This window comes from Schistocerca piceifrons, chromosome 1 (genome assembly GCF_021461385.2).
Source record: "Schistocerca piceifrons isolate TAMUIC-IGC-003096 chromosome 1, iqSchPice1.1, whole genome shotgun sequence".
Taxonomy (NCBI): domain Eukaryota; kingdom Metazoa; phylum Arthropoda; class Insecta; order Orthoptera; family Acrididae; genus Schistocerca; species Schistocerca piceifrons.
In genome coordinates this window covers 487,228,628-487,241,495 of record NC_060138.1, presented here as the reverse complement: position 1 = coordinate 487,241,495, position 12,868 = coordinate 487,228,628, and the positions used below count along the sequence as shown (strand labels likewise).

Sequence of the window (12,868 nt, the reverse complement as noted above, 5' to 3'; positions counted from 1 at the left end):
CACATAACGCTACAAGCATGGTAAAAATGAAATATTTTTACTGAATAGTTCCTGTATAATCGTTTGAAAAAGATTACAGTGTGCGCGCGCTTCGTTTCTGTCAGCGCAGAGAGTCGCCATCCGGCGCTTGCAAAGTATATGTACGCGTCTCCAATATGCGTTGGATCCCCGCGACAAGTGCTGAACGGGCGTGTCGCGCTGTAGTGTCGTGTAACGTCCCACGTGCTATACGCGTCTCAGTTTGCGCTTAGCCTTGCATACGGCTGCAGCGACGCAACGTACTGTTCGTGGTGTACAAAAACCACCCTGGCCAGAAGATCACTATCTGACACGCACAGAACATGTATGGGGCACGGTGGAGCAGGGAATTACTCATTCTAGAGGTCCTGCAAGAACCATAGGCGAATTCGAACAAAAGGTCCAAGATGCTTGGGACAGTCTATCGCAGGATGACATTTGGCACGTTTAAGGTCGTTTGCATGTGGGAATACACGCTAGCGTTTCAGTCAGTGGGGCAGTGGGTACGCTGTGGTTCGACTCGACTGTCTCGGTGCCATCTGCCGTGATATTACGTTTAATCATGCTCTGAATTTGTCATCGTACTAGCATACTCCCGCAATGAAGGACTACCCGTCACCTCACTTATCAATTTGAGGATGTTGTCCTTGAAGGTGTTGCATGTTTTCCTTCAGCAGTGTATATGCATAAATATTATTTGAAATTTAACACTGTCGAGAGTGGCTCATGTTTGGACCTTTGGGGAAACTAAAATAGAGCAATTTTGAAATGAACTATTTTCATTTATAGTATCTGTTTGCATTCAAGGTGAAGCAGCCTATGTACAAAACGTTTCAATTTAAATCTGCTGACAAAGTTAATAGCTTATAAAAAAACATAGCATACGAGTTTTTTACAGGCACTAAGAAGCACATGGCGAGGGCATTTTGCTGTATGGACTTTTATGAGACTGTTTTCTGATTATTTCGTTTCATACACCTGCAGTTGCTGAGGATGGATAAATTACAAAATCATGTTAAAGTCCGACAATTAAACATTCGCGCAATTTTGAAGCAATCAACACAGTTAATTTGCACTTTCAAAAAGATAGGCAAATCTGCTCTCGTGGCCAACGGCTTTTCATTTTCTGTTAATGATGAAAATAAACGAACAGTTGTAACGGTAACACCCGACTAGCGTTATTGCAACTCTTGCCTCTGACAGTCGAAAATAGAAAACGTCACCTTCTCTCCATTTCCCTGCAGCATGAAATCGTGCCGACACACTCTGTGAAGCCCTCTCTTTCTGTCAAGTACTTCTGGAGTTGTCTCGTGGCAGATCATGTTATTAATCTTATTACTATTACTTAATTCTCTCACAAAACTTTGGTAATGGAAGAAAGTGTAAGTGTGGCGGGGAGGGAAGGGGGGAGAAAAGGAGTGGGGGGATATCAAAATCAAGAGCTGCGTCAAATCAATTCAAAATGGTTCAAATAGCTCTGAGCACTATGGGACTTAACTTCTGAGGTCATCAGTCCCCTAGAACTTAGAACTACTTAAACCTAACTAACCTAAGGACATAACACACATCCATGCAAGAGGCAGGATTCGAACCTGCGACCGTAGCGGTCTCGCAGTTCCAGGCTGAAGAGTCTAGAACCGCTCGGCCACTGCGGCCGACCGTCAAATCAGTCTTCGGCTTGAAGACCCAGAGCTCTTTTTGCGATTTCGATCACATGTCTACGCAGTGTGAACCCTATAAATGAAAATACACTAAACAGTGATTTACTGAGTAACTGGTTTTGCCAAAGTCGCTGCTTCCGATCACAGGTAGTTGCTATAGTGAGAAGAGAAAATAGCATCTAATGGCCTAGCAGTAGTTCGCTAACCACCAACGCACCGCGCCCACTCCTCTGTGATGCATCACAGCGATTGTCCGGCCGTGGAATGTGGGGCATCCGCCGGTGGTATTTATCCCGCATTCCACGCAGCTAATCAATCAAAGGACAGAGCTGGGGCACGATGTGCTGCACGTAAACGATTCTACGTCAGGAATGCATGCTAATTTATTTATCATAGCTTTTATACTATGTCTGCTAACGGACATAATATGTTTATAATGGAATTTCAGTTACGCGTGTAGTTGTGGAATAGTGTTATTGACGCATTTAGTGTACATTGTGTTGACGGACGTGAAAAGTGGACATATCTGGACCTCACGTTACCTATGAATGTCACTGCAATATTTGATCGAGCCGAATATACTGATTTTTGATGGAAGCGGAACCGCACCTTCTACTGCTTCATTTACTTCATGTTCGACAGTGAAGCTGATTACATAACTTTTTTCGTTAAAATTAACTGCAGTATGTTCTACACCATATTTTTTCCCTTCCGCAGCATCATTCAATCATTAATACGTCTTCTACGGCATATCCTCTCCAGTGTCCGTAAGTAATCAGTGAAAACTTATTTCGAGCTTCCTGATGAAATGTTTAGCCGACCCATCTGAAAGACCAGTTTATTTTAGCTGGATCACCGTTTCGTTTAGAAAATCACTTAATGAACATAATAAAATTCAGCTCAAAGCTAGTTCAGACTTCTAATATTTCTTTTACATTTTCAGGACAGATTATGGGAATAATGATATTCGACGTGAAATTAAAACTTTCTCTGCTCATAGTCCCATGACAGTCCTAACAAACTGCTGGTTGCTTCCATGATATTTTGGTGTGAAGCCTTCTGACCATACTCATCTCCGTAATGGCGAAAGTACACCGTGCACTTTTGCGATCGAACTCTTTATTCACTGGCTGAACAAGAAGGCTGATCTGTTTATGAATAGACTAGTTAATGTAAAATACATATCTGGAAGAAATTAAAGCTACTCTTGCCTAATATTAATGTCGAGGTGGAGAATGACTCTTTCGTTGTTCCGATTCCTAGTTCCTTTCACGGTCAAAGCTATAAGCTCAACATTCATCAGTAGTGTCAAATACTGAGATAAAATTTGGATTACCTTGCATGAAGACTTGTACGTGATATTGCTTCTGGTCGTCTGTAAGTGGTCGCGGCACGAATTATGAAGCATTTCTTCTCAGCTCTGTAGCATAACTTATACTCATGGTACTGCTGACATCCTGGGCTACACTGGAGAACTATTTGGCGATCTTGGATTTGTGACTTGTTTCTGACTGCCTTTTGGGTCTTAATCCAAAAATAACCGCAGATCAACTTTTCAAGCTACAAGACACCTTCGCTCAAAATAAAGTGAAAACATACCAAACATTTTGCTCACAAATTTCAGTTTTATTCATACAAACACTGTGTATTTACTGCAAGTTAAATTGCGTTCATGCTAATAGTAAAGCTTCTTTCCCAAACGGTCAACTTACTTATTAAAGTAAGAGTCATCTCTTATAGCTTATATGGTGGTTAATCTGTGGACATTCTCACTTTAAGCTCCGACAGCCGTCATGTGTACGTCCTATCTAGCTTTATTTCCTATATATCGTGACTCAATAAGTTTCAAATGTTGGTGGGATCGCCCACCCTGCTAATCACTGCCTGCACCATGATTTTCCTTAAATTCAGCAAAATGACTACGCAGAAGATACAATTTGATGCTCATTTTGCAACCAAGCTCAAAAATGGCTCCAAGCACTATGGGACTTAACAGCTGAGGTCATCAGACCCCTGGACTTAGAACTACTTAAACCTAACTAACCTAAGGACATCATACACATCCATGCCCGAGGCAGGATTCTAACCTGCGACCGTAGCAGCACCGCAGTTCCGGACTGAAGCGCATAGAACCGCTCGGTCACAGCGGCCGGCTTGCAACCAAGCATTTTAAAGATCTGCAAGAGTTGTTGGACAACTTAGGTGCAATTCTATGTTCGTTTATATCAAAGAAAGTCTTTCACAATATTTTTGAATGTCAACCAAGTGTTCATTTCAAGTTCTGTAACTGTTGCAATAAAATCTTCATCTTTAACGAACTGCTGAATCTGTGTACCAGCAAACACGTTCGTTTTTTGGTTTCTTATGACAGAATAGGAAATGATGAAGTGAGATACTCGAGACCGTCTCCTTCAATAGAGAAAGCTTCAACAAATTGCGCCTTGAGAACCAATGTGCTGCGGTGGAAATATAATGTCCTTTCTGTCGGATAGTGGCTGATGTAGAATTGTTTGGATGACCTGATTTCAGGTCAGATCTTGGTGGCCAATTCTATTACACCAAATGCCTCTCACGAACTTAACTGTCCCTCATCTACAAATAACAGGGATACCTAGTATTTCCGTGTTGCTGACCAAGGAGGAAACCGACCACTTCAAGGTCAACACAGATGATCCATTGTTAGATGCGGTATTGCAGTATATCAGTGACTCTCTTTACGTCTTTATATTCTTCAAGCAAACAAACTGAATGACCAATTGGTACTGCACTAAATAAATTTCCATTGTGGAGAGGGGTAGGGGCCATAGCACACTTCACTCTCCGTTTTGAGCTTTGATGAACAGTTGCCATGCAATTTATAGCTTGAAGTTCCCAAGTATCCCGTTAAACCAAATACGTATTGGCAAAATACAAATCCGCCATCTCTTGTAAAGTATTGGAAAAAAGTACTTTCTCTTAATCGAAAGTAGCTTACCTCAGCCCCTCTTTCAAAGAAGTTTTTCTTGTCCAGTCTTGATGCCGACAATTCAGACTTTTTCAGATAGTCCCAAATCTCGTGCAAAGTCGCTCAACTCGTGCTCCACAAATCCCTTCAGTGGCAACATCTTCGTCGTTGGGGTCACTTCGATATCCACCAGATCCGCACTGCTGTGTTTCCAAGGAGGCTAATTAGTTCACAACTGACAATGGAATTTCAGCTGAATAAGACACAGGGCGTATACAGGGATAGGCAAAATAATGTGAAAATCTGTAATTACTTGGGAGTGGTATATTAATAAGGCGTTAGACGCCATGTACCCGTAATACAGCTGCGGTTCTTCTTGGAATACTGGCGTATAATGATTGTTTATTCTCCAGTAGAATGTTATGCCATTCTGCGATGAGAACCTTTTCTAACTCCACTAGTGACGAGGGAGGTGGAAACCTGATCCGGAAACTACGCTCCAATACCACCCACAAGCGTTCGATAATGTTCAAGTCCGTGGACTGTGTTGGCCAGGGTAGACGCTGCAGTTCAGTTGCATGCTCCTCATAACACGATTGTAGTGTGATGCCTGTGGGAATGGGTGCACTGTTGTCCCGAAGTGTGGCACCATTGTTGGGAATGTTACGGCGTAAAATCAAGCGCCAGAACGCCAGTCGGAAGCGAGAGAGCAGAGATGGCTGCGACGATGACGTCAGACAACTGCATGCTGACCGATCCCTCTCTAGGGTGACAACGCGACACTAGCGGCATCTATGTGAGAGGAACATAAGCGCCGCCCCCGACAGGCCGCGGTCCACACCTACAGCAGCTTCAATATTACGCACTTCAGGACCAGCGACATAGGAATTGTATATACTGACGAGATTTCTTATTTGCATGTCGCCCTTTCCTGGTGACACTTTCGAGTTATTATAAAAGTTATGCATTGTCATTGCTCATTCCGAAATAAAACTTTTGAATGCGGTTTGTTTGAATTGTTGTGTAGCGATTCGAGAAAGCAGGTTTCTATTCAACGAGTAGGCAGGATTCAACACTGGCGACGAGTATTGAGAAGAAATTAGAGCCTAGCTGCCAGAAATTTTCTTTCACATTTTGTTGGCGCCTTAGTTTGTCTTTTCTTTGCAGGGTGTGTTTATTTCCCGTAACAGTGTCTCTCATCGTGTTTTTTTCTAATCAGTGTTTCCAGACGAGCGTTGCAGAAATTTGCTTCTGTACTTCATTTTCTTGCTTGCCTTGTCTGTTCATTGCTTTTGCCTCTCCCACTATGAGCAACCCACCTCATCCATCTCCTGGTCGGGCGCCTCAGCTGCAAGCGATAGATGCAGCGCAGCTAACACAAATGTCAGACGCAACAGATTGCATCGTTGCCCAACACGGCACAGCAGCTATTGGCGAATAAAACTACAAATATAGCGTAAAATACACCTACTGTAGCTCCGAGTGACATACCACCATGAACAAGACGAGTAATGGCTCAAGTGGTAGCAGTAGTTTGAAGCCCACGTAAATTGCTCACAACGCACCACGAACTGCGAAAATTCATTACTTTTTGTCAACGGTAGGAAGTGAAATGTTTCACCTCTTTCGGAAATTATTCCCTAACGTAACTCTGAGTGAACTTTCCTATGAGCAGGTTGTAGATTCGCTAGGTAACTATTACCATTAAATAAAACTTATCGTGAGTGGGTAATAGATTTTCAGAGTATGACGAGTAAATGCGAATTCAGATGTGCTTTTGCTGCTTTATATTCAGATGCTATCTTACGTGTTGCGATTGTGTACAGTGTAACTGATGTCAGACTTTGAGAACAGATTTTGAAACAGTTAGATTCATCATTTCAGCACATATTGCAAATATTAGATCAGTACGATTGGGGTGCCATGTCGACCGATAAATCTGAGTAGCCACCAATTTGTCAGGTTGAGTTGTCTCTTGCAAGCGGCTAGCCCATTAGGCAGCAACAGCCTGTACGTGGCACGTACATGCAAATAGTTCTCTTCACAGGCGAACCGAATTAAGTCATGCCACTGGTGCTGTTCATGGCACAAACCCCAAGACTGCCCGTCCAGACAAGCACAGTGCTACGCTTGTGGCAAGAAAGGACACGTACAACTCGTATGTTTGCAATGGAACAAACATAAAAATTCTGCCCACTCACATAAATTTAGTCTCAAGGTCTATGTGATTCATGCAGTGTAAGCAAAGCCTGCTGCAAGCATTAGCAACACTAACAAGCAAACAGTTTCTTCAGTGCTACGCCAGTCCAACAAGCTTTTTGTTCATTTGCATATGTGTGGAAAACGCATGAAATTCTAGTTGGAAAAACTTGCCTCTGCCACATTGCTGAACTGTAACACATGTGAATTGTTAGGCTGCTCACTGCTGTCTAAAAACAGCACACACCTGACGGCTTATAATGGACAAGACATTCCTATTCTCAGAAAATGTACTTTGCCTGCCATGTATCGCTCGCATAAGCGAACTGTGACTTTTACTCCACTACAATCACCCAATTGTGCGAACACATTTGGCCTTGTTTCATTTGATTTGTTTGACTTAACAATTCAGGACAATGTGTTGTCAGTGACTGCATTCAATGCTAAAGACAATGTAGCTAGCTTGCTAAAAGAATTCCCTGAACTCTTTTCTGGAGGTTTAGAGAAGGCTAACGATTTTGTTGCATATATTACTCTGGAAGACAAAGTTCAGGCGAGATTTTGCCGGGCCAGTACTGTTCCTATTGCATTACGAGACAAAGTTGCTGCTGAATTTCAAGAAGGGCGGGACAGCGGAGTTATTGCGCTCGTATCAGCTAGTCAGTGTGCAAGTCCACTGGTTTTACTCCCCAAACCTTCCAGTCGTATTGGCATAAGTGTTGTCTTTAAGTTTACAGTCAACCCACAAACTGTGATTAATACTTATCCATTGCCACACCCAGAGGATCCCATCGAGAGATTAGCTGCTGGACGCTACTTTTCCAAAATTGATTTGCGCGATGCTTATCTTCGAATACCGCTAGATGAAGAATCTCAAAATGTGTATGTTGTGAACACTCATTTGAGCTTGTTTAAATACCTGCGTTTGCCTTTTAGTAGTGCTTCTGCACCCGCCATTTTCCAATGGCATTTGGGACAGGTGACTGTTCAAGTACTAAACTGTTCAGACTACACTACTGACCGTTAAAATTGCTATACCAAGAAGAAATGCAAATGATGAACGGGAATTCATTGGACAAATATACTAGAACTGACATGTGATTACATTTTCACGCCATTTGGGTGCATAGACCCTGAGAAATCAGAACCCAGAACAACCACCTGTGGCCGTAATAACGGCCTTGATACGCCTGGGCGTTGAGTCAGACAGAGCTTGGATGGCGGTTACAGTTACACCTGCCCATGCAGCTTCAACACGATATCACAGTTCATCAAGAGTAGCGACTGGCGTATTGTGACGAGTCAGATGGTCGGCCACCATTGACCAGCCGTTTTCAATTGGTGAGAGATCTGGAGAATGTGCTGGCAAGGGCAGCAGTCGAACATTTTCTGTATCCAGAAAGGCCCGCACATGACCTGCAACATGCAGTCGTGCATTATCCTGCTGAAATCTAGGGTTTCGCAGGGATCGAATGAAGGGTAGAGCCACGGGTCGTAACACATCTGAAATGTAACGTCCACTGTTCAAAGTGCCGTCAATGCGAACAAGAGGTGACCGCGACGTGTAAGCAATGGCACCCCATACCATTACGCCTGGTGATACGCCAGTATGGCGATGACGAATACACGCTTCCAATGTGCGTTCACCGCGATGTCGCCAAGCACGGATGCGACCATCATGATGCAGTAAACAGAACCTGGATTCATCCGAAGAATGACGTTTTGCCATTCGTGCACCCAGGTTCGTCGTTGAGTACACCATCGCAGGCGCTCCTGTCTGTGACGCAGCGTCAAGCGTAACCGCAGCCATGGTCTCCGAGCTGATAGTACATGATGCTGCAAACGTCGTCGAACTGTTCGTGCAGATGGTTGTTGTCTTACAAGCGTCCCCATCTGTTGACTCAGGGATGGAGACGTGGCTGCACGATCCGTTACCGCCACGCGGATAAAATGCCTGTTATCCCGACTGTTAGTGATACGAGGCAGTTGGGATCCAGCAAGGCGTTCCATATTACCCTCCTGAACCCACCGATTCCATATTCTGCTAACATTCATAGGATCTCGACCAACGCGAGCAGAAATGTCGCGACACGATAAACCGCAATCGTGATAGGGTACAATCCGACCTTTATCAAAGTCGGAAACGTGATGGCACGCATTTCTCCTCCTTACACGAGGCATCGCAACAACGTTTCACCAGGCAACCCGGTCAACTGCTGTTTGTGTATGAGAAATCGATTGGAAACTTCCTCATGTCAGCACGTTGTAGGTGTCGCCATCGTTGCCAACCTTGTGTGAATGCTCTGAAACGCTAATCATTTGCACATCACAGCATCTTCTTCCTGTCGGTTAAATTTCTAGTATATTATATTTGTCCAATGTATACCCGTTTATCATCTGCATTTCTTCTTGGTGTAACAATTTTAATGGCCAGTAGTGTAACATGGGGCACCATGTCAAATGGGTTTTGGAAATCCAAAAATGTGGAATCTACCTGTTGCGCTTCATGTATAGTTTTTCCGTCCTGATTCTAGAACGGCTATTACTCTTGTTTACCTAAAGATTACGCCTATTTTACTCCGAATACCATTTACCTTGTATAATTTTGCATTATCGGACGTTTGTTCAATGTAATGTCATGTAAAATGGTGCACATATGTCTTTCACACGACTTAACACAGCACCAGTATTCGAGTGAGTAATGCGGAGAAGTCTGTGACCCATCGGGAAATGCTAAGTAAGATGGATTACACCGAACACCAGCTCCTCAGCTCGCTGTGTCCGTCGTCGATGCCGGATGCAGGAGGGAGAGTGAAGGCAGTGGCGGCGTGGCGGCCCAGAATGCATGGCGCGCGCCGTAATGGACGCCAGCCCAAGTCGAGCGCTCTCCGAGCCCGTATTTCACGGCAGCCAGGGTGCCCTGGCGAGGTCGCACGTCCTTCACGGGACCACTGCACGTCTCTAGCCACTCCACACGTTCTCCTCAGAGGTAATATCTTTTCCTGTCGTAGTACAAAGCACGAATGTTGTAACAGTTCAGCCTTTTGAGAGTTTAATACTGTCTTCCACCCAATTCCGGTCTATTGTCCACATTTTCTGCTCGATATATCCGATGTGCAGAGGTGGCTATAAAAACTGCAATACCAGGTGGGATAGAAAGTAATTATACTCCATCTATTGGGCTTGTACAGTACAGTAGCTAGAATACATTATTACATTACAATACGTTGTGGTGTTAGCACACAGAACTGCCACCTTTGGCATTCATTGTGAACTTAATTCTACTGCGGCGTAAACTTAAATTCTGTAATAATTTATTTAACTTTCTGAAGGTATCTGTCCATAAACATTTACGTCATCCACATACCTGGTGTACCATGGAGTTGAGAATAGACTGAATCAACCTTTTAGACATTATCATTGGTATCAGCGAGCGAAAGCCTTCATTTAAGATATATCGGAAAGTAGGTTCTACAGACACACAATGTCTGACATTTCCAAGCATCCCGTGTAACAGACAAACATGAATCCTTCCATTCTATGGTGCATCACCTACTATCAATACCACAAAGCCAATCAGATTTTGAAAATGAATAAAACAGCTAAAGAAATAGCATACAACAATGTATATATTTCTATCCTAATTGATGACGAAGAAAGACGTGTACAAAAGAGTAAGGTGACAGCAGTTCTGTATCATCCTCAGAAAGTACCAACTACACTGATAAGGAATGAGCCCTGTGCTATATCTAGATAGGACCTGACAAGTATTAGCGAACAAACTAATATCCAGGTATTATACTTCAGTCTTTTGCACTAGGGATATTGTTCTCCAGATTGCGTTCAACATTAAAGACAACTTTCCGTCTTTAGAACAGGGTGATATTTATGGGATCTCCTGCAATTTGTGTGGAAAATTACATGTACATCGATTGGCAGGGTTATAATTACCAGACTGATTATTAAACGATCTGAAGACTGGAAAAGAGATATTCAACCTTTGCTGAACATGCTTTGAATGATTGTCATCCTTGTGATATTAAATGTGACGTTCTCGAAAGAAAACTAACATTGCTCGAAATTCTAGCCAGAATAATTAGCACTCGAAGAAACCTGACCTCATCCTTAATGACCAAAGCAGTTTCATTATTCGTCTTAATAAAGTAATAGCAACATATGTTATTCTTTTCTCACCATTAGATACGATACATGTTATTACTGTTCGACACCCACTTCTCACAGGCTCCTTTTTCCCCTCTGACCCCTCCCATCTTTTTCGACCTGTTCATTACACTGCAAGCTATTTTGTCCATATAACACAGCTATCAATGGCAATACTCAGCTATACAGCATTCTTCGCCTACACGTTCTTATACTCTCAAGCGTCGAGTATAAAGCAATATAAGACATATTTGTTTATAGATTCTTAGTGAATTTCATTATGTTTGTGTATTTATATAGTTATGTAGTTGCAAAAGGTCACGTGCATTTCGAAAAACGATCTTTGTAGTGCTACAAACTCTCGTTAATGATGTGTTACTTTAAGCTCTCTGAGAATGACCTAGGAAAACGAAACCCGGTCAAACGAACTACGTAGTACATATTGTTGTTGAACATCAATAATATGTATTTAATATTTTTAAAAGTCTTTGTTCCTAACATGTACCGACCGAATATTGAGGAAAGAAGGTATTTCTCAGAAAAGCTTAGTGAAGGGATAACTTTTTGGCTCCTGCGTAGTAAACATGTAAACAGCACGAAATGTTATTTACTACATTTCTGATACGAAAACGAGGGTACTGCCAAAAACATCTCATGAAATTCTGGGGACGCTTCTCTACGTGATCCATCACTGTCATAATCGTCTGCGAATAGTTGCAGTGTTGATTTACTGCGATCTCCATTTCGTAGCAAATGGCAAAAGTTCTTGTGAAAGGCCCACCTCCTGAGAAAAGCATCTCCATACCGTTTTCTTTACTGACTTAAATGTCAGTTTCAACAGTATACATAAGGAACAAGCGGATACTAGTGTCCCAGTGTCTGCCTTAAATGGAAATATCACGTTCCTAACTGATTAACTGTTGGACCTTTCACGGCTGTATATTTTTCTCGAGGAAATTTCAACTACCGCAAAGGGTGCTTTCAGATGCCGAGCAAATGTTAGAAAATTTCCTGACTCTATAGTGGAACAGGCCCGCTCTACTTTTTGAAGGAACAGAATATAAAATTGTAGGTACAAGTCACAGACGTAAACAGATATTAAGAAACCGGCGCACACACAAAATTGTTTTACAATTAATGAAAGCAATTTCACTTCGTTTACCTTTGTTAGAAGGAACAATAGGAAAACAGCTGATTAGCCACAAATAAACCTACAACTGTATTTTCATCTCTGATTTACTCCAGAGGCAACCGGTTTCGGCATTCCCATTATGCCTCCATCAGGTACTGTGAACAAAATACTAACAGCAATACAACACCTGAGGTCGCATAAAATTGCAGGTAGCAAACTTCATATTAATTGTACATTATAATTATATAAACATACGTTAAGGAAGCTATAGCTAAATGTAACAACCCTGAATAATAAAATTTGAAAGTAGTATCACGCAGTGTAACGCAGACTGTCCGATTTCAATGAATAAGCTAACACGATGGAATTGAGAATCCGCTTTATTAATTTTGTTTTTATGTCTTTGATTTTCTCGATCGAACATTAAAACACCAGTATGTGCATTTGCTCGTATAGAGTTTGAATCCGATCAAGATTATCTTTGCTCTGACGCCACACGCTGCATATGACATGCTTTATCTACTACATATTCGATGTTTCTGTCTATTTTCACTAAGACACTACTTAAATAAAACTATGTAACGATGGCCTCCTACTGGCTCTTCATGGAGGCTTACTTTCTGTGGTTTACTGCTTTTATTTGTCCAGTTTTTTGGGTGGCAATTTTATGTAATCGTATCTTATTATATTCCTTAATCCCTTTAAGTGAGTAATATAACTGTAACCTACACATATTGCTATCGTGGTGTAAAT

The 12,868-nt window shown here is 42.3% G+C and overlaps 1 protein-coding gene across 2 annotated transcripts in view; it reads right to left on the bottom strand.

Annotated features, from left to right (window-relative positions):
• Positions 1-12,868, bottom strand: part of LOC124795298 — a 604,282-nt gene that overhangs the window by 396,473 nt on the left and 194,941 nt on the right. The gene's annotated exons all lie outside the window — the stretch shown is intronic.